Raw genomic sequence first — 23,080 nt, 5'->3', positions numbered from 1 at the left:
GCCAAATGTTCAAAAATGAATTGTTTGTTTAAATGAATTGGAATGTATCCTTATAATGAAATAGCATGAATTCATGCAAAAGCTATGTTGTAGAACTGTTTACTGAATTTAAAAGTATTTTTGTTTTTGATATATTTAAAATGCAAAAATTGGATTACAAAATAATCTGTGTAACACCATTTAAGCATTGTAAAGTGTATAAGACAAGATGAATATATGGATAGACTCTAAATGTTAATAGTAATTATTTCTAGGAGTCAAGCATCGCCACTAGATTTAATTTCTTCCCTTTGCATATCTGTGTTTTTTAAATGTATCTGTAGTGACCATGTATTCGTTTGTGAAAAAAAAGAGTAATTTACAAATGAAACAGATAAAACATACCAAAGCCTTGGTTTGGCATTTCTGTCTCCATGGGAAAAGAGAGCCAAGATATAAATAACAAGGTTGACAAAGCCAGGTCAGAATATCCTTCTATGTTTGTCTGTAGCATGGCATTGCCATGGGCAGAGCTAAAGATTTAAATATCCTTCTCAACAGGTGAGGGTTGATAGAAGACACCCATGAGAGGATAAAGCTGTCCCTTTAGGGACACCAACGTAGGTATGCCAAGAAAAATAACACAAAGTCTTTTCTAATGCATTCATGTTAAATTCAGAGCCACGGCTAAACAGGGAGGTAGAAGATAACTGAATGTTTATAATGTTTGCAATAAATTTCCTTTCACTCAAACTTTCCCCATCTTTGATTTTACAGAAACACACCTACCCCAACATACCCAGCAGTGGTTTATTATAGCTTTCATCCAAGCAGAAAGTACTTGGTAATCAAAGATCATTCTTCTCCCACGTGAATAAATATAGTTCGGACTTGTCTATCACTAAAAGACCTCAAAGGAATAGAAGACATAAATGGGTATAATTTTAGCTCTAAACTGTTTTTAAAATATGTTCCAGCACGTTTAATAGCAGAAGGAGGTAATGTACATCAGCACTTCCTTTTCTTGAAAGCCGCTTACATGTGTTACTGGATTAACAGATGGATCCTGGTTTTTCATCTGAAATAGCATCCAATAAAGTGTTTTCATTTACCCCTTTTCTTTTCTCTGGTTTTGGTAAACTTTCTTCCTTTTATACCACTATTAAAAATGTATTGAGTGCTACCAGAAAACAAATATGCTCATGTTCTGCAGCAGTGGATTTCCAATAGTGCCTGGTGGAAGCTCTCTTCCCTTGTTTCAGCTAGAGAAGGTGCAAAGTAAAATTTGAGCTTCCAGGTAAAAAGTCAAGGAGTTTTCAAAGCTTAAAAATGATAGAAAGCCACTGCCCAAAGGGCAGTGTCAGCTTCTCTCCAAATTTCCACTACTTATTTGGATGGTTTGCAGATTTGCATGTCATCTAAGTTGTTTCTCTCTCTCTCTCTCTCCCCCCTCCCCCGTCTGTGGTTTTTCACAATCTACTATCCTTACTAGAACCACCTTGCTGTCCTTGACTGCCCAGGAAACGACAACTCACTTGCTCTGGCATCTCCTACTCTGTGAAGCGTTCAGTGAACACTTCCTGTGATGGTTAATATTAGGTGTCAACTTGATTGGATTGAAGGATGTCTAGATGGCTGGTAAAGTATTGTTTCTGGGTGTGTCTGTGAAGGTGTTGCCAGAGGAGATTAACATTTGAGTCCACGAACTGGGAGAGGAAGACCCACCCTCAGTGTGGGTGGGCACCATTCAATTGGCTGCCAGCGTGGTTGGAACAGAGCAGGTGGAAGAAGGTGGGAAAAACTGGTTTGATGAGTCTTCTGGCCTTCATCTTTCTCCTCTGCTGGATGCTTCCTGCCTTTGAAAATCAGACTCCAGGTTCTTCCACCTTTGGACTCTTTCTTGGACTCATACCAGTGGTTTGCCAGGGGTCTCTGGCCTTCGGCCACAGACTGAAGGCTGCACTGTCAGCTTCGCTACTTTTGAAGCTTTTGGACTCAGACTCGGCCACTACTGGCTTCCTTCTTTCTCAGTTTGCAGACGGCTTATCATGGGACTTTGCCTTGTGATTACATGAGTCAATTAACCTTAATAAACTCCCTTTCATATATACCAGTGTGAGTCAATTATTCTTAATAAACTGCCTTTCATATATACTTGTATCCTATTAGTTCTCTCCTTCTGAAGAACCCTAACTAACAAACTTCCCTTCCCACATTTCCCAGCAAGATTAACTACTCCTTCTTCTGGGTCACTTCCTGTACTTTACAGAGAATCTCATTATTTCATGAGTCACTCTTAGCTTCTTTGTTCCATATGCATTATCTCTATCAGAAAGTAAGACTTTTGAGAGCCACATCTAGGTGCTACCTGTTTTGGATCCCAGTATTGGCATAGCACTTTTCTCAAATGTAAAGTCCCAGTAAAACGTGGTTGGCTTGGACCAAAAGACTATGTCAGGCTGTCAGAGATCATGAAGAAAAAGGGGGAAAGTAAAGGAGGGGAAGGAAGAGGAGATGTAGAGAATGGGAGAGGCAGGAGAGGAGCCAGAGTAAGAGGGGAGTATGGGGTGAAATGCTCAAGAAGTGATGGTTTTACTATCTTAAACACTGATTTTTTGTGGCCAAAATGTTCTTATGTTATACCCATTGTTTAACTGGTGTCAAAAGTAGATGATCAAATAGGATGATGACATGAAAATGTAATATGATTCTAGGAGAAAGTCAAGTGTTAGGGAAGTTTTAGTTTGATATTAGCACAGCAAGATGCTCTTAAAATTATGGTAACTAGAGTTTTTCAACAACAACAACAATAATTAATTTGAGAATTATCATCAAATATCAAAATGTTTTCACATCTTTGTTCACCATGCCTTCAAATTATTCTATGACATTTCTCTAAGCATGTTCCACGAACTCGGTAGTGGGGAAATAAAAGGTAAAATGATTCCTTGCTCAGAAATAATTTAGAACACAAGTGAAATGGCATACTGTTTTTCTTTAACGCTACCCAGGTCTTTAAAGGTCTTACTCTGTCACCCAAGCTGGAGTGCAATGGTGCTATCATAGCTCACTGCAGCCTCAAACTCTTAGGCTCAAGTGATCCTCCAACCTCGGCCTTCCAAAGTGCTGGGATTACAGGCATGAGTCACTGTATCTTGCTTGTTATGCATTTTGAGTCTCTAAGAATACACAGAATTTTCTAAACTCAAATTACCATAAAATTCCTTTTTGATAGTGCATCCCCTGGGACTAGTAGAAAATGAAGTTCTACACAGCATAGTACCATTCTCCACCACTTATAAATAAAGACACACACACCAAAGAAGTAAAGTAATTCTTGGAAGCCACATGCTCTTCAAAGTCTCAAGAACATGTGGCAAATAAGAGTGAGGATTCAAAATAAGTATCAGAGGCATTTGTTCACTGTAACTCCTAATCACTTTGAATACAATGCAAGTGAGATCTTAGAAATGCTTATTTTGGCCTAAATCAGATTTCATACTTTAGGATCAGGTGAATGACCTTATGTATAGAGACCCACATGCACACTTGGACCTGAAACTGGCTAATAAAATGGGCAAAACCCCCAGTCTGGGCTGCAAGGTTTTATCCAGGTGGCACTGCATTATGTCCAGACCATGACAAGGAAACTTCCAGCAATCTCTTTAACAGATAAACATCTGTTGATCACAGGGGATGAAGACCCGAAATTCATTTCTGATGTTTAAAAATCATTTCAAAATTTCTAGAAAGAAAAGGTAATGCACAACAGGATGTTCCAAATACATTACAATTTTTAAACACCAAAATACATATTATTCAACGTTTATTCCACGGAACCAGTTAATCACAGCAACAACTTAACCTTGAAGTCTAAATCAACTTTGGCTTAGCTTTGGATGAATGAAGGTTTGTTCAGTTGTGACTGTTAGAAGAGCCCCAGAAAGTTTCTGAAGTGGATCCTGTCATACAGAGCAGAATAAATGATAATGATGATTTTCTATGTGATTTTCTATATGAGGAATATAGTTTTACTGAGTTAGATGAGTTTGAGACAAGGAACAAAATCTGCTGGGGATAGAGGAAGCCCTATACTCACTAACATGCAATTTTTTAATGGTAATTTTGGTTATACATATTAGTTTATTGAGAAATGTATTGGGGGGAAAAGTGTAAATCTCAAAAGCCAAGCTCATAAGGGAGTCAGAGAAATTATACTTTAGCTATCATTTAATCCAATCTCATCATTTTAGGTACAGAGACATTGAGGCCAAGACTGGGAAATGAAATTACCTTTCCTCAAGAAATGACTAACCGTCTATCACAAAGTTGGGACAGGATTATAATTAAGAAATGGGTCTTAAAGGAATCAGGAAATAAGAAGGATTGTTTTCCTCCAAGAAGTATTTGGTAGCTTAATTTCATATGTGTGTTCCTTTTGCATGTTTTAAAATGACTGGTAAAACTGGTGACATTTGGTGTTCCATCTTTTCCTCTTAAAAAAATGAAGCAAATACATTAAATCTCTTTCAAATGTTGAGATTAATAAAAACAGCTCTGCAACTGGGTTTAAAAAGCTTTTTTCATGCTGTATAAAGAAAGTTGTATGTGGCCGGGCGCGGTGGCTCAAGCCTGTAATCCCAGCACTTTGGGAGGCCGAGGCAGGCGGATCACGAGGTCAGGAGATCGAGACCATCTTGGCTAACATGGTGAAACCCCGTCTCTACTAAAAATACAAAAAATTAGCCGGGCGAGGTGGCGGGCGCCTGTAGTCCCAGCTACTCGGAGGCTGAGGCGGGAGAATGGCGGGAACCCGGGAGGCGGAGCTTGCAGTGAGCCGAGATCGCGCCACTGCACTCCAGCCTGGGCGACACAGCCAGACTCCGTCTAAAAAAAAAAAAAAAAAAAAAGAAAGTTATATGTTTATTTGTTGACTTAAAATATCCAGTTAGCTGCACTGTAACTGCTTGTAAGATCTTTACTACCCTCCTGTGATGGTTAATACTGAGTGTCAACCTGACTGGATTGAAGGATACCAAGTATTGATCCTGGGTGTGTCCCTGAGGGTGTTGCCAGGAGATTAATATTTGAGTCAGTGGACTGGGAAAGGCAGACCCACTAATGTGGGTGGGTACCATCTAATCAGCTGACAGCATGGCCAGGGCATAAAGCAGGCAGAAAAACGTGAAAAGGGTAGACTAGCCTCGCCTCCCAGACTCCATCTTTCTCCTGTGCTGGATGCTTCCTGCTCTCAAACATCGGACTCCATGTTTTTCAGTTTTGGGACTTGGACTGGTTCTCTTTGCTTCTCAGCTTGCAGATGGCCCACTGTGGGACTTTGTGATCATGTGAGTTAATACTTAATAAACTCCCATATATATCCTATTATATTATTATATATAATGTATAATGTACATATACTATATATAATGTATATATTATAGATAATATATGTATATACTATATATATATTATATCTATGTCTATATCCTATTAGTTCTGTCCCTCTAGAGAACCCTGACCAATGCGCCTCCTGAAGTTATTTATTTGTTGGTTGGTTGGTTAGGTGTCTCTTCCCACATGGCCCACCTAGGGTTTCAGGTAATAATGTCGAATCTCCATTTCCATTAAATTTGGAAATACATTTTGAGGATTTTTGCACTAAGAAAGAGGGAGATCTTCAAGACACAGCAACTGTTCCACAAAAAGCAATCAGAACAGCAATATACATGAAAATAAACAAACAAATAAACATACATTTCAAAGAATCGGAGAAGCAATGAAGAATGAAGACTGTAATTCCGCCAAGAAGAAAGCCCCTTGAAGAGGCACCCTGAGCACTTTCAGCCATAGCTGGATGGGGTCATGGATCTTGGGTGTGAGTTGAAAGTGGACCAGCTGGTTAGGGGCAGGTGAGGGACCTCTGCTGTGAGACAGAAACCAGTGGAGCTAATCTCAGTGCAAAGGATTGCAGGGACCAAATTAGATATTTGCATGGCCTTAAAGAGTCAGTTTTTACCATCCAAACATATACAAAATCCCAAACATAATATCATTCAAACATACACTAAAAGTGCTTAGATCAGGAGACTAAAACGTTAAGTCAAATCTTCAAAAGAGCAGAATGGAACTTCCTTGCAGTCTCCCACGCTAAGGAAACAAAACCTACAGGAGAACCACAGATGACAGTGGGAATGTCTTGAGACCTGGTGACTTTCACTGAGGCCTCCAACGACTTTTTTCCAGGGGACATTTGCCCATGTGGGGAGAGCTGGCAGAAGGCTGCTGTTGGGATATAAAGAAACCAGCAGAACTGAGGCCTTACCCCATTAACAGCAAGTCCTCATTTTTCCTCCCCCAGCACCTGCCAACCCCTATTCTATTATTTGTTTCTGTAAGTTTTACTATTTTAGATATTCCATAGAAATGGAATCATGCAGTATTTGTTTTTCTGTGATTGGCTATTTCATTTAGCTTAATAACCTCCAGGTTCATTCATGTTGTTGCATATGGCAGGGTTCCCTTCCACTTTGTGGCCGAATAATATTCCATTATATGTATATACCACATTTTCCTTATTTATTTATCCATCTATGAACATTTTCTAGATATTTGCTATACAACATTGTGTCTGCAGCTTAAAGTACTGTTTTGTGGACTTAAAAATTGAAGAGGATAGAGCTCATGTTAACTGTTCTTGCTACAATGAAAAAAAAAAGATAAAAGAAAATAGAAGACATGTAAAGCTCTTAAAACAATGCATAGCACATGGTAAGCAATAATAAACTTTAACTATTTTAACACCCACAAAAAAAAAAAAAAATCAGAGGCCGGGCACAGTGGCTCACACCTGTAACCCCAGCACTTTAGGAGACTGGGGCAGGTGGATCACCTGAGGTCAGGAGTTCGAGACCAGCCTGGCGAACATGGTGAAACCCCATCTCTACTAAAATTACAAAAGTTAGCCAGGAGTGGTGGCAGTCACCTTTAATCCCAGTCACTTGGGAGGCTGAGGCAGGAGAATTTCTTGAACCCAGGAGGCAGAGTTCGCAGGGAGCTGAGGTCGCGCCACTGCACTCCAGCCTGGGCAACAGAAGTGAAACTATGTCTCAAAAAAAAAAAAAAAAAATCAGAATTTTCATGGTTACTTTGGGAGAAAGTAACAAAGGAAGGGATGTGAATGACCTAAAGACCCCAAGCTGGACTCTGCCTGAAGAAATTGGCTCCCTAAAGAGGTGAGCCAAGCACCTCTCAAAAAGGCAGAGGGGAAATTCCAAGTCTCTCTGTTGTGAGCATACAAACAACTACCAGGCTCTCAATTGACAATCTTGGTGGGTGACCCGTCAGCAATAGGGGCAAGCTAGAGGCAGACTACGTCTTACAAACACTACCTACTTTGCCTTATCCTAGCTTGGTCATGCAAAGTGTCAGCAATTCACGAAATGAAACATCATTTGGGGATCCTGCCAATTTGCATATACCATGTCTAGCCATCAAGCAAAATTAATGGGCATGTGAACATACAGTACAGTGTGACCAAAAACTAAAAGAAGATAACGGAAGCAGAGTTGAGAGCATTAGAGATAGCAGATATATACATTAAAATAACTGTGATGAATATGCTGGAGAAAATAATAAAAAAATTATGGAAGCTGGGTGCGGTGGCTCACTCCTGTAATCCCAGTTACTTGGGAGGCTGAGGCAGGAGGATCATTTGAGCCCAGGAGATCGAGGTTACTGTGAGCTCTGATCACGACATGCCCTCCAACTTGGGTGACAGAGTGAGATGCCATCTCCTAAACAACAACAACAAAAGCACAAAATAGACTAAAAAAAAATGGAGAACTTTCATAGGTAATTAAAAATTTTAAATAATTTCAATGGACAATGGGGAATATATTAATAAAAATATAATAAAACTTTAAACTCAATAAGTGTGTTTAACAACAGATTGGATACTGAAAAAGACAGGATTCATGAACTGGAGGACTGATTAATAGAAAATATTCAAACTACAATTTAGAGAGAAAAAAACTGAAAAAACAAAACAAAGAAAACCCTACAGAATATAATGACCTTGCCTGGGATACAGTCTGTTTGTAGGCAAAAGGATTGTGTATGTAGAAAACACACAAAAAAGCTACAATCTGTTAGAATTAATTAATTTAGCAAGGTTACTGGATGTAAGGTTTTTATTTTTAAACTCGACTGTATTTCCATACAAAATTTTAAAACTTTTAAAATGTTCCTAACACTCTTTCATTGGTTTTCAGGTATACCTTGAAAAAAAGCTGTTCAAGTCACCTAAGGTCAGGCTAAAACTGAGTCCAAGGGTTTCTGTTTTTTTTTTTTTTTTTTTTTTTTTGAGAGGAGTCTCGCTCTGTCGCCCAGGCTGGAGTGCAGTGGCGCGATCTTGGCTCACTGCAAGCTCCGCCTCCCGGGTTTAGGCCATTCTCCTGCCTCAGCCTCCGGAGTAGCTGGGGCTACAGGCGCCCGCCACCATGCCTGGCTAATTTTTTTGTATTTTTAGTAGAGATGGGGTTTCACCATGTTCACCAGGATGGTCTGGATCTCCTGACCTCATGATCCGCCTGCCTCGGCCTCCCAAAGTGCTGGGATTACAGGCGTGAGCCACCGCGCCCGGTGGAGTCCAAGGGTTTCTTTAGTCAAAGTCATTACCTGCGGTGATGGAAGCAGGAAAATAGAGAGGTCTGGGCACAAATCTGATCCCTCTAAACTGAGGCTGTATCATTTCTCACCAGCCTTCAATACCTACCTTCTGCTCTGGTACACCTTAAAGCATGCCTTTCCTGAGCCTCTTCAATGATTGGTGCTTTCATTTTGCATAACACTAGCCACACCTCAGTGTAATGATATGTCCGTGTGTCTTTTTCTCTCCATGGCCTGTGACCTCCCTGAAAGTAGGCATGATGTCTCCTTCATATCTGTGATGCCAGGGCTTAGCATAAGTGCTAGTACATGCTTGTCAGATCATACATGAAAAAAAAAAAAAGTTGAAAAGTGGGAATCTCTGTCCAAAAAGAACACTATGGGTCAAAATAGAAAAATCAAACTTAGATTGGGAATAGAAACAAGATAGGAAAACAAAAGGCTAGCAACCAAATAGGTGAAATAACAGAGAGGGAAGTGGAGAATGAGAATCAGGTCCATTCACTAATTTTCTCATTTGACACCCTGCAGCACACATAAATTTGACCATAGGATCATAAAGCAGGATTAAGGTAATGGTCTTTTGAGTATGGGGTTAAATCTTAAGTGTACAGTTAATGGAGAATATCTCCATAGGCAGATTGCTAAAAATTTATTGACCTCAGTTTATTAAAAAAAGATAAAATAATATCTAGCTAGTAATAGCTACCCAAGAGGGATAAGATGAGGATTCAAGGAGATAATACTCATAAAACACATAGTGCATTGCCTGGCAAAGAGTGCACTCATAAACAGTAGCCTAAACCAAATGAATCCCAGAGCCCCACAAGGCTATGTTAGAGCAAGATCACATTATAAACCAAAGAAAACAGGCTGAATGTGGTGGCTCACGCCTGTAATGCCAGCACTTTGGGAGGCCGAGGTGAGCAGATCACAAGGTCAGGAGATGGAGACCATACTGGCTAACACGGTGAAACTCCATCTCTACTAAAAATACACACACACACAAATATTAGCCGGGCATGGTGGAGGGCACCTGTAGTCCCAGCTACTCAGGAGACTGAGGCAGGAGAATGGTGTGAACCCAGGAGGCAGAGCTTGCAGTGAGCCGAGATTGCACCGCTGCACTCCAGCCTGGGCAACAGAGTGAGACTCCGTCTCAAAAAAAAAAAAATATATATATCCCCATGCATGGTGGTGCATACTTGTAGTCCCAGCTACTCAGGAGGCTGAGGCACAAGAATGCTTGAACCGTGGAGGCAGAGGTTGCAGTGAGCCTAGATCATGTCACCGCACTCCAGCCTGGGCGACAGAGCAAGACTCTGCCTCAGAAAACAAAACAAAAGAAAAAGAAAAATAAATAAATAACCAAAGAAAACAAAGAAAAAATTAAAAACACAGTTTACTACCAGCAACTAAATATTATGAAGTACAGCACTTCAAATCTCTACAGTCTCTTGAGAAAATACCCTTTTAAGACAGAATAAATGTATCTTCTTACCCTTTCTCTTTCGCTATTGATGCCCTTCTTAATATCCTTTACAATAATAGTGATTCATTTTCAAAATTCCCCTAATTCTCTACCTCAAAAGTTGTCTCTGACACCCATCTTAGTGGCCCTTTGTCTCTTTTCTCCTACTCCACTCTCACTATTCATTTACTATTTGACAAATAACTGAGTAACTTGTGCCAAGCATTAGGTATGAGTTGGTGAATTATGCATCCTCAGTCCTTGCTTTTCTAACTCTTGGAATCTCTCTATTTTGTAGGTTCTCTTAGCCTTTCTGTTCACTCTTCTAAAGATGTCCTATTTTTTGAAATTAAAAAAAAAAGGAACACTCACCCATTTTTTTAAATCATACTGAATCTGTTTGAAAAGTATCTTTCCAGGTTGACAACTCCTTTCCTTAAGTTACTTATTCCATAGACAAAATACTTTTAAAAATGATCTGTACCTTCGTTATCATCAAAGATCAAAGCTACACTGTGGCAGGCATAGACTATGGGTCTGGAGAAGAAAATACAAGCGTGTGCTGAGGAAGATTAGAAGAACCAAGAAGGACAAAACACAACTCCAAAACCAATGCCCTAAAGGCCTATTTAAACCTCATCATATGCCCCAGTACTTTAATACAAAACTTATATTGCCTTATAATTAGTTAACTCGTCATAGGTCTGCGCCTTATTTCTCAAACTCCAAGTAAACTGTGCACTTCTCAAAGGCAAAATCTTAAGCATCTCATAGTACCTAGCCTTGCTGTGAAAGGTCGCAGAATGAGGAAGGAATAAAGGGAATAATTGAAGGAAGGGAGAAGGAGCAGGAATAAAAACCAGTGACTCAAACATTCTTTTATCCAAGAGAATTGGCCGAGGTCTCTTTTCAGATGTGGTATGTCTGCTCATGAAAGGCCTTCCAGGGCCCAGTCTTAAGCTCTTCTCTGATGCCTGCTTAGAAACCAACTAAAAGGCATTTATTTAATGAGGTGCCAATAGGTTCCAATTCTGTGTTAGCTGCAGGGCTTTTGAGCAGAGGTAAGAACTAGGTCCCCACCCCTGTGGAGGGGCAGTAAGGCTCCTGGGATAACTGCTATTCACCAACAAAAGAAATAGAAGCACTGATCTGATACAAAATAAATAACTCTTAGTCATACACATTTGTTGTTTTTCTTTCTCCTTATGCATGTGCTACATTGCTCCCTGAACTAATTGCCTAATTACAGATGGTGAAAGCATTTAAAGGATTAAAGTGAGATCCCTCACATATAATGTGGAGGTAGAGATGTTTATTAATTGCTCCACTGAAAAATAATCCAACATCTTTTACAGTCGCTGAGATATTCATTAATCTGCCCCCTCTACCCATGTGTTTAACCAGCATTAATCTCTCTAAGGTATAACTAAATACCACTGGCCATTTATACTAAGCCCTTTAATTAATCACATTAGCCATCATGTGTTGACCCTCTTCTCTCCTGCATGCCATTCATGCAATTTCCTAGGGAAAGAACTAAAACACACATTTTTATCAATGGCTACAAGGCATGTGTAACCAATTATTCCTTTAAAATTGGAGTCACCAACCTTTCTGACGAGAGAGGTTAAAATGTTGCTATTTTTATTTTGACATATAGATGTGGCTGACATTTTTATTCTGCTCTATATTTTGTAGGGGAGGACAATAAGAGATATACACAAGAAGAACCTACTGCTCAAAAACAAAATCAGAATTCCATGTAAATCAACATGCCTCTCTTCTTCAATGCCAGTCCACTTAGGGGAGGCATTAGTCATGATAAACCAGGTTATACTGCAGTAATAAACAACTCCCAAATTCCTAGTGGCATAACATAAAGGTTTATATCTCATTCATGCAAATTTCAGTGCAAGTCTGAATGGTACTTCTATAGTTTATCGGCAATGTGCTCCGCTTCAATTGTGTGGCCCCATCATCTTAACAGGAAGCCTCTTCCCTAACAAGGAGGATAATTTTCAGGCTGAAAAACTGCACGTGGGCTTTTTACCATCTCAGCCTGGGTGACAGATGTCACTTCCAAGACTAATCATATAGTCCTGTTCAACTACCAAGAGACTAAGACATTCAATACTTTTTGTGTCCTGAAAGAAGAGAAGGGGAAGCAGATCATGGTAAATACTGTTAATGTTTATCTGAGAAGACTAACTTCACTTGTCTTTACTGAAACTACCTGTTGGTTATAATAATGATACTTTATCTGATACAAGGAATGCTAGTTTACAAAGAACGTTCCATTTCCTTATCTCATTGGTTTTAGTTATATTATGTTTATATCATTATGTTTTATTATGTAACTCAAAGACAAAACCCTGAGTGAATAGGAATTTAGTTGAGAAGTGCCTGAACTCTCTACCACTATGTATTTCTAGTAGGTGAGGTTTTTTTGCTTGATTGGTTGGTTTTTTTTTTTGAGATGAGGGTCTCACTCTGTCACTCAGGCTGGGGTGCAGTGGCGTGATCTTGGCTCACTGCAACCTCTGCCTCCTAGGCTCAAGGGATCCTCCCACCTCAACCTCCTGAGTAGCAGGGATCATGGGTGCACCCTCGCTAATTTTTTGGTAGAGATGGGGTTTCACCATGTAGCCCAGGCTGATTTCAAGCTCCCGAACTCAAGTGATCCACCTGCTTCAGCCCCACAATATTCTGGGATTATAGGCATGAACCACAACACCTAGCCTATATTACTGAGTTCTTAAAAGCCTTCTTATGCTGGGCACTATGATTCAAGATGATAAGGACTTTCTAAGGTGGAGTGTGTAATTTTTCATGTGGAGGGGGTTTATACTTTTCAGCAGATTCTCAAAAAGTTTTCATTTTACTGATCTATTGACTCCTCTAGAAAATGTCTCTTACTGATCTGATCCTCCAGAACATCTGGTAAGTGCATGGCATAGGCAACTGGACAAAACAGATCACTGAGGAAGGAATTTAAGGAAAGAAGTTGAGAGAGAAGAGATATTCAGCAATTGGAGTGATGGATTCTGGGACAACAGGTCCAGCAAGAGGAGCCGAATGTCTTGGAGACTGGCAGAAAGGGAGCCAGGAAACAGAGTACAGAAGCAAAGGAGAGCAGCAATATCTAGAAGACAACCATTTGTGCATTTGCATTTTGCAAAGTCTAAGGAGAGTCCCTTATCTGTTTCTGGGTGCTGATGCTCTGCCTCCAGAGTTTTCTTTCCATCAAGCCTCTGGTGAGAGGTTTGGTATGCATCCAGACACTTAGACCACATTTTCTAGAACTAGGGATTGGCATATACAAAAAAAAGTTTTAAAAATGAGTGCTATGATTCATTTAGCATTCACATATTAACTGTGAATAAATCATCCCTTATAGTATCCTTGTGTCTAAAAGCTAGATCCACTCTTTACTGATGGGATGGTAAAAGAGTGAGACTCTTGTGTACAAAAATCCAGCAATGTCCATGGAAAACTACATGAAACATTTAAAGAAAAAATTATATATAAATGAAATGTTGTCTTATAAAAGATAGAAATCCGCTATTAATTACTACTGCTACTGCATATTTCAATCTCTGAGGGAGGCTAAAATAGTTTTGTTTTTTAAATTTAAAATCAAGGAAATTGGTTTCTTCTGAAATCCCAGGAGGTTTTTCATAAAGTGACAATGTTCAAACATAGTTTAAAGGACATCTGGTGCACTTGAGCAGGTAAGCACACCTTTCCCACACAAGATAAACTTGCTCTCCCAGCTCAGCCTAAGTCACTAGCCCTTCCTTATGCATTCCTGGGGGGAAAGAAACACTCTAGTTGAACTGCAAAATCTGTGGATTTAAAATAGTCTTCTGACTCTCTGCTTTGTCAATTAACATCACACCTGTTTTTCAGAAGCCACCTTAGAACCTCAGGGCCCCATAGACTTGACAGGACCCTCTGATGGTAACTAAAATTTCTGAGGATGTGCCATATGCCTACAAAACAGCACCTTCAAAAATTATAGCTTGGCTTTTCTGACACATTAGAGTACCAATCTGCTTACATGTTTGTTACCCAGACTTCACAAAAAGGGGGAAAGAAACTTTGTCTTTTCATCTTTGACTTTATACCTAATGGTATTAATCATATAGCAGGGACTTAATAACCTATTTAAAAGACAGAAAGGTGGAGGGAGGGAAGGAAGGGAGGGAAGGAGGGAGGGACGGAGGGAGGGAGGGAGGGAGGAGGGAGGAAGGAAGGAGGGAGGGAGGGAGGGAGGGAGGGAGGGAGGAAGGAAGGAAGGAAGGAAGGAAGGAAGGAAGGAAGGAAGGAAAAAAGAAAGAGTCTCAGATAGGAATAACATTTTCTACACTGACAGTAAGAATCAGGGACAGATGTTGGAACCCTGACTGACCACATAGCTGCCTCTGAAGGCATGTCCTTCTGCATCTGAATTCCTTTGTCCTACAGGGCCTGATTCTGAATTTGGAGGTATCCTTCTTGATCTGCCTTGTTACCTGCCTGCAATTGTCTCAATAAAACATTTAGTATCTAATAAAAGTAGATACTAAATGCTTATGTTTTGCCACATGTTTCATGATTTGCCACATGTTACATGATTCACGTGCACTATCTCATAGTTTAATATTTGAAAATCTGCAGTAAACATGGACATAGAAAGATTCATAAAACAGTAAATGTATATTTAAATGAATAATTATAAAGTGATTGTCCTTGTACATGCCACCCAAATTAAATTAAAAGGATCTTATCAGAACCAGAAGCCTCCATGTGTCCCTTCTCTCTCTCCCACCTGTTAGAAAACCCTATCCAGATGTTATGATAACAATGTTCTTGCTTTCTTTTGGTTTTATGTCATATGTTCATGAATTTTCTTATCTAATTATCAAAGTTCCATAACTGGAATGACCATCACGTGTTAGGGATGAGACATCTGATGATGTCTCAGAGTGCAGTGCCATGGCCTGGAACATATGGGTATGCAATGACCATCACGTGTTAGGGATGAGACATCTGATGATGTCTCAGAGTTCAGTGCCATGGCCTGGAACATATGGGTACGCAGTGACCATCACGTGTTAGGGATGAGACATCTGATGATGTCTCAGGCTGCAGTGCCATGGCCTGGAACATATGGGTACGCAATGACCATCACGTATTAGGGATGAGACATCTGATGATGTCTCAGAGTGCAGTGCCATGGCCTGGAACATATGGGTACGCAATGACCATCACGTGTTAGGGATGAGACATCTGATGATGTCTCAGAGTGCAGTGCCATGCCTGGAACATATGGGTAGCTGAGGCCCAGTAGCCTTACTGGGGCAGGCTTTTCAGAGTTCCTGCTTGTCTTGGAAACTCCAATTTTTGCCCAGAGGTTTCTGATTTGCAACTGCTAAGCAGCTCACGTTCAGAATTCCTGAACCAGCTTCATCTCCCAGAGAGCACAGTGGGACTCGTGTTCACATCAGTCCATTTGACTCAGCTGGAGAAAAAGAAAACGGAAAAGAAAAAAAATTAGTGTTAGGTCACCCGGCGCAGCCCCTCTCCTGCCAGCACAGTGAAATGCTAGCTTTGCGTACAGTTGTAGTGGAGAGGCTCTAATTCTGTTTTCTATGTGAACAAACCCTTCATTTAAAAACCCTGTTAAACCAAGAGGTTGGATAGCATCTCAAAAATTATCCTGTCAAACCTCCTAAACTTTGAAAGAGTAAGAAACTCAGGCCTAGAGGGGGGGACATGACTTCTTCAATGTCACACAAATGTGATAATGCACAGTGGTTGATAATCAGGTCAGGTGAATAAAATTCCTCTAAACATGACAGGCACCCAGCGAAAGTGAGGACTTAATGGTGTTTCCTTTCTATTCCAGGATGGACAACCCAGCTGGCTCATGCTCCGTTTTGATGAGGTTCTGGGAAGCGAGCCAGGTAACTCGAGGGATTTAGATAAAACTAAATAAGAATTGGTTCACTTTCTTTTTCCTAAGCTCAACACTGAGGCCAGAGTCAAGTAATTCAGGCAACGGTAGGTCACCACTGTCCCCACATGAATATACTCAAGGCCATTGGATTGTGTGAGTCAGTCGTAATTCCTCACATCCACAGGAGACTTCGTACAGCTCTCTGCAGTTTACAAAACACTTCCAGACAGATTATTCCACATGATCAACATAAGGATCCTCTGGAAAGGGGCAAGGCTGCTCATTTTATTCCTATTTTTATTATTTATTTATTTATCTCTATTTTTTATTTTTTGAGACAGGGTTTTGCTCTGTCACCCAGGCTGAAGTGCAGTGGCATGATCTTGGCTCACCACAACCTCCGCCTCCGGGGTTCAAGCAATTCTCATACTTCAAGCCTCCCGAGTAGCTGGAACTACAGGCGCGCACTGTCACGCCCAGCTAATTTTTGCATTTTTAGTAGAGACATGGTTTTACCATGTTGGCCAGGCTGCTCTCGAACTCCTGACCTCAAGTGATCTGCCTGCCTCAGCCTCCCAAAGTGCTGAGATGACAGGCATGAGCCACCACGCTCGGCCTATTGCTATTTTTAAACGCAGACACTGAATACTCATCTGAGCCTATAAAACACACGGAGCTGGGGTTACTGGTTTCTGTTTCATCACAGTATTTGATGACAGGTAAGAAGAGAGCCCAGAAGAGAGTGTTACGTGCTTCATCCCTCACCCTGTGATTAGGTGACACCAAAAACTATTACAAAATGCTCCACTTAGTAACTCTGTGTCCCAATCATCTCTCCTCGATGTGCCCCCAACATTGAAGGATTTCAGGGGAGATAACTTGTTTTAAACAGAATTTTTTAATAAAGAATTTTTAGAGTTATATATATATCAGTAACTATGATAATATCCTAAAATGATTCAGCCCATCATGATTTCCCAATATGGTATCTCTATATGCAGGTTGAGCATCTCTAATCCAAAATCCAAAATGCTCAAAAATCTGAAACTTTTTGAGTGCTGACATGACACCTTTGCTTTCTAATGGCTTAATGTATGTGAACTTTGCTTCATGAACTAAATTATTTAAAATGTTGTTTGAAATTATCTTCAGACTATGTGTAGAAGGTGTATATGAAACAAATCTCAAGTCTAGATTTGGGTACCATTCCCAATATATTTCATTATATATATGCATGTTTTAAAAAATATGAAAAAATTTCCAAAATCTAGAGCATGTCTGGTCTCAAGCATTTTGAATATGGAATATTCAAGATATATTTAAGTCAGCATGTTGGAGCTACAAGCAACTTCACAAATTATCTTGACCCATCTTTCTCATTGTGGTTAAAGGAACTAAAGCCAAGAAAAAGGAAGTCATTTTTTTCCCAGCTGACATAAACAAATCCATGGGTGAGCTAGGACAAACACCAACTCCATGTCCTTTCTACCCCACTGACACATCCTAACCCCCTTGTCTTCCACAGAGCATCCCCCAAACTGATTTGTGCTTAAGCAATGCACGCAGAGCATTTTGTCAGGGACCTACCAGTACTTGTCAATGTGTCCTGTTTATTGTCTCCTGTCTAAGCCTGAGGTCCTTATCTATAAAATGCAAATAATCTCTGTGCTTCCCACTTCACGGTGTGGGGCTGATATGCAAGTAAGAGTGGTTATTATCAGGATTTATTATCGGATTTGCATTCTATACAATCTTTGCAAGCCACTGCACCTCTCTTTGCCTCAGTTTTTCTATTGATAACGGGGAGATTCTACTGCTTTGTATTTAGCCCAGAGTAATCCTAGAATGAAAAATATGTGTAGACATTAACATACCCTGATCTCTTCTAAATAAAATACATTTTAGTTATTAAAATCCTAATCAATTTCTCATTACTATTCCATTGATCCACATTAATCATGCTTTTACTTAGTCAACTAGCACTTACTATGTGCCCAGCACAACGAAGAGAGGAAGGGGCATAGAAGACCCAGTCCCTGCCTTCAGAAAACAGAGAATTCCAACACAAAATGACATAGACAGAAATAAAATAGAAAAAAAAATGACTCTCAAAGACTACACATAAGCATCTCAGGGATGGCAAGAAAGTATTGTCTCATTCTTAGATTAATCCATCAGAAGGAAGGATTTTCCACTGCTTTGGAATAAAACAAAATAAAGGAGACAATAATAATTACAATAAGACGCCTTCTCCATGACCCCCACCCCTGCCAAAATCAGTGTAAGAGAATTCTAGTCTAGCAGGCAGTGTGTTTTCTAGAAAGCCTCCCACTGTCTACAGAGCACAGTGGCTCTAGAAACCCAGTCACAATTAGTGGCTTCTATGAATTTCATTGCTTTGTCTGTACTTCCTTTGGTATTAGTACCTCCACTCCACTCATTGTTTGCAAATCTATCTTTGCTCTCTTGCTAGTCCAGGATTTATTCATTGTTTCCTCCCTCTTTTACCTGCCACCCCCACCCATACTTTCACTGTATGTGACAGCACTTGGAGATATTCATTGATTAAGACCGAACTGAATGAAATTGACCACCTGACAAAAGACGGGCTTACCAATATTCACAGTGTGGTTACACCCTCATTATGTCCCTGTAATCATTCTATTAGGGATCCATTTCAGTTAAGTCGTGTAACTGAGTGAAGCCAGGCCAGGATTTTCCCCCACCCAGAGAGCTACTGGAAAGCTGCAGAGCATCCCCCAGAAATGTATTCTTTGAAAAAATCATGATCACTGAAAGCACAGACACACATATGCACACTGTAAAATAGACAAAAGCAAGCAAATCCAGAGCCTAATCAAGACAGTAAAGGAGATGTGGCTTAGCTTTCATGACCGCTCATCAGCTTGCATGCACTGTGGTGGTCTTTTCCCACAGCCATCCAGCGGCTCGCGACTGTCACCGACTGCTCCGGGTCCCTACTGCAAGGCTTCACTATATGGTCTACCTTCCTGTCCTGAACCATTATTCCAGACTCCTACCTCTCTCATTATCCAGTAAAACTTCATGGAATGCCCGTGTCCATAGTATGCTGATTTACAGATCATGCCAACTTTGAAAACTACAAATACCTCAAGCCCCCTCCTAGACATTCTGATTCAGTAGGTCTGGAATGGAGCCCAGAAATGTAAGTTTTAAGGATGATCTCTTGTTGATTCTAATGTGTACTCCTGGTTGAGACCCATAATGGAGTCAGACTCTTATCTAATTCACATGATAAATGGAGGTCCAATAAGAAGATATATGCTGTTTAAAAGCCACCCAGAGACTTCATGATTAAAAAAGGATGCAAGTCTCCTGATTCTTATTCTGTATTCCTCTTTTTAGTACAATAGAGTTGACAAAAGAAAGGAAAACTAACTCCTCTTACTAACCATACTCCATTCCAGAAAGAGACTGCAGCAGAAAATATATATAAGTATTTAGATTTTTATATACTATATATTTGTAAATATATATTTCAAAGCCTTAAAAGTCGTACTTCTCATAATCAGAAAAGAGGATTTTGTCTGAATATGCAGCTTGCATTTAAAAACAAGAAAATACAAAGAAACGGAAAGTACTATGGTTCAAATTTTCTATTGAAACCAGCTCTGTGAATTCGCTGTATTTCAATCTGGAAGAAGACTGCTTAAAAATTTTATGAATAGCTGCTATCATCTGGACAGAACTTCCCCTTTGCTTTTCAATCATGTATCATTATTTATAAATTTTGAACTATCACTTTTGAGATAATAAACGTGAAAAAACAAAGTCTTATAGATGCACAGGGTTTTTATTATAAATGAAAGAGCAGGGCAGGGGAAATTGTTAGTGTTCATTTTAGTTAAAACATTCCATTTCGATGAAGGTCTTGAGGACAGGAAGCAATACATACACATTTCAAATTGGTAGCATTACACCCAAACAGAGATATTAAAAAAAAAATGCAATAAAAGATTGTGTTATATATAAGAGGGAAAAGTGGGGCCCAGTCTCATTGGTAACATAGCAACACTTAACAACACTTTGGCTGGGATCAGAATTTCTGTATCTCTGAAAAAAAAAAAAGAAAGAAAGAAAGAAAAACTATGTATTCATATGCCTACTTCTATCAAAGGACTATCATAATAATCAGAAGTAGACAAGTTTCATTCCTTTTATCTCTCTTCTATTCATGGTATAATTCAATACAAAGTATAATTCAGTGGAACATAACTAAGAGACATTCTTAAATTCTGATAAGTGAACACTGTCCATTTTCTGAACTGAGGAATGCAGTCAGGTATACAAGATTATGAGTTAACTGAAATAAGGTAATTTATTTAAGTGTGAGAAAAACAGAGGCAGATGGGGCTGTCAACACTGGTTATAAGTTTACCTCTCATCTAAGATGTCAGTTTTCATTTAGTCATCAAAAAATGTACAATTCATTCAAAAGATATTAAGAACCAAAAATATCAATGTGAAATTTCTAAAAAAAACTATGATTTTATATCTACCCCATAAGAGGATATCTGGTCATGCTAGTCAGAATAGACTGTGCTTTGCTGTGTTCACAGATTGATTAATCCTCAAATCTCAGGAGTTTAGCAAAATAAAGCTTTTTTTTGGTTAGGTTTGGTTCTGGTCTGATTTGAAGTCAATTATCTCTACAAGATGACTTCACCTCTGATGGTTTCCATCTTTCTACTCAGGATGTTAGATCTCCTTCTTCGAAATGCATGGACAGAAAGGCAAAGCAGGAAGAGCTCCCAACGCTCAGAACTGCCTCAGGCTTAACATGACATATCATATCTGCTCACATTCCCAACGATGATAATTTAGGCACAGGAGGTTAGAACTGTAACTATGCAGAAGCTGGAGATATAAAACCTCCTTGTGTATCTCGAAAGAGAAATGGTGACCATAACGTAGCATTGCATCTGCCACAGACAGTCAATCAGACATACGTGAAAATCAGAATTAGAAGAGAGTGGTGTCATTCTGAGTGGTTAAGGCAAGTTTTTCCAGGAAGGTAGGATTAGAGTAGCCTTCAAGAATAGACTAGGTAGAAAAAAACGGAGCACATGCCACATGGAAAGAATTTCAAAATCAAAGCTCTGAAGGCAGAGAGTAGTGCTATTTCCCTATTGAAAATCTGTTAGTGAATAATGAAAGACAAGTATTGACAAGCAGGTGGGGAGGAGCTTATTTTGAATTTTAGAGAGGAGTAGAAATACCCTTTTTGTAGAGTAGCATTATGGTCTGTGAAGCATGACTGTCCAGGTATTCTAGGTATGCTCTGGATGTCCAACCAAGAAAGCTAGAAGTCATCATTTTCCCTAATTCATCCTATTATCAAAATTATCCAAATATCACTAATCACTATTGATTCTACTTTCCACATAGATCTAAAACCCATACATTCCCCTATGCCTCCACTATCTCTGCTTTATTTTGGAGCCTTAAGTTGGCTTACCTGGTGCTAGGCACTAATGTTTGTGTTCCTGCAAAATTCTAATGTTGAAACTCTAATTCCCAGTGCGTTGGAATTTGGTATTTGGAGACAGGACTTTTGAAAGGTAATTAGGTCTTGAAGGCAGAGCTCATATGAAGGGATCAGTGGCCTTATAAGGAAAGTCAGTAAAACTCATGACTTCCTACCCTGACCATGTGAGCACACGGCAAGAAGGTAGATTTACTGTATTAGTCCGTTTTCATGCTGCCGATAAAGACATACCTGAGATTGGGAAGAAAAATAGGTTTAATGAACACATAGCTCCACATAGTTGAGGAGCTCTCACAATTTTGGCAGAAGGCAAAAGGCACTTCTTACATGTCAGTGGCAAGAGAGAATGAAAGAAGCAAAAGTGGCAACCCCTCATAAAACCTTCGGGTCTTGTCTTATTTGCTGCCACAAGAACAGTATGGAGGAAACCGCCCCCATGATTCAATTGTCTCCCACCAGGTCCCTTCCACAGCACATGGGAATTATGGGAATACAATTCAAGATGAGATGTGGATGGGGACACAGAGCCAAACCATATCATTCTGTCCCTGCCCCCTCCCAAATCTCACGTCCTCAAATTTCAAAACCAATCATGCCTTCCCATCAGTCCCCCAAAGTCTTAACTCATTTCAGCACTCACTCAAAAGTCCATAGTCCAAAGTCTTATCTGAGACAAGGCAAGTCCCTTCCGCCTATGAGCCTGTAAAGTCAAAAGCAAGTTAGTTACCTCCTAGATACAATGGGGGTATAGGCATTGGGTAAATACAGCCATTCCAAATAGCAGAAATTGGCCAAAACAAGGGAGCTACAGGCCCCATCCAAGTCTGAAATCCAGCAGTATGCAAACTAAGAAACAGGCCCTTACCAGAAACCAACTAGGCCCACACTTCATCTTGGACCTCTAGCCTTAAGAACTGTGAGAATAAGTTTCTATTGTTTAAGACATGCAGTCTATGGTATTTTTAAAGCAGCACTAACGGGCTAAGACACCTGGTCTCTTACCCCCTTCAGTGGTCTCCCTGCCTCTGGCTTCCTTCTTCTTTAGTATAAACTTGACACTATGGGCCCAGGGTATACCATGAGGACCCCTTTCTGACTTGAATCATGCCTACTTCACATTCTACCAATATCAAACCACTTTGTGTTTTTGTGAAAATATCACATTTTTTATGACTCTAGAAATTTATATATGCTGCTCCTCGTAGCTGAAAGGACTTTCCACTCTTTCCTAGCCAGAAAAATTTTATTTATTCTATAAAACTTCTTTATAAAACAGCCTCCTCCTTATCTCTTCCAGAGTTAATAATTCCCTCCTCTGTGCTTTTAAAAAGTTTTATTGCTTCCGTTAGTTTGCATTTGTTCCTATCTTAGCCACCCCCTCCACATATAATGTGAGCTCCACCGAGAATAGTGAATGTGTCTTCTGCACCTTTGCAACACAGGTCTAAGTCCTATGTCTGATTCACAGGACAAGCTTAATAAATGCTTT

This window comes from Trachypithecus francoisi, unplaced genomic scaffold (assembly GCF_009764315.1).
Source record: "Trachypithecus francoisi isolate TF-2019V2 unplaced genomic scaffold, Tfra_2.0 Lachesis_group17, whole genome shotgun sequence".
Lineage (NCBI taxonomy): Eukaryota > Metazoa > Chordata > Mammalia > Primates > Cercopithecidae > Trachypithecus > Trachypithecus francoisi.
The sequence above is the reverse complement of the archived record's forward strand: the minus strand, read 5'-3'. Positions refer to the sequence as shown.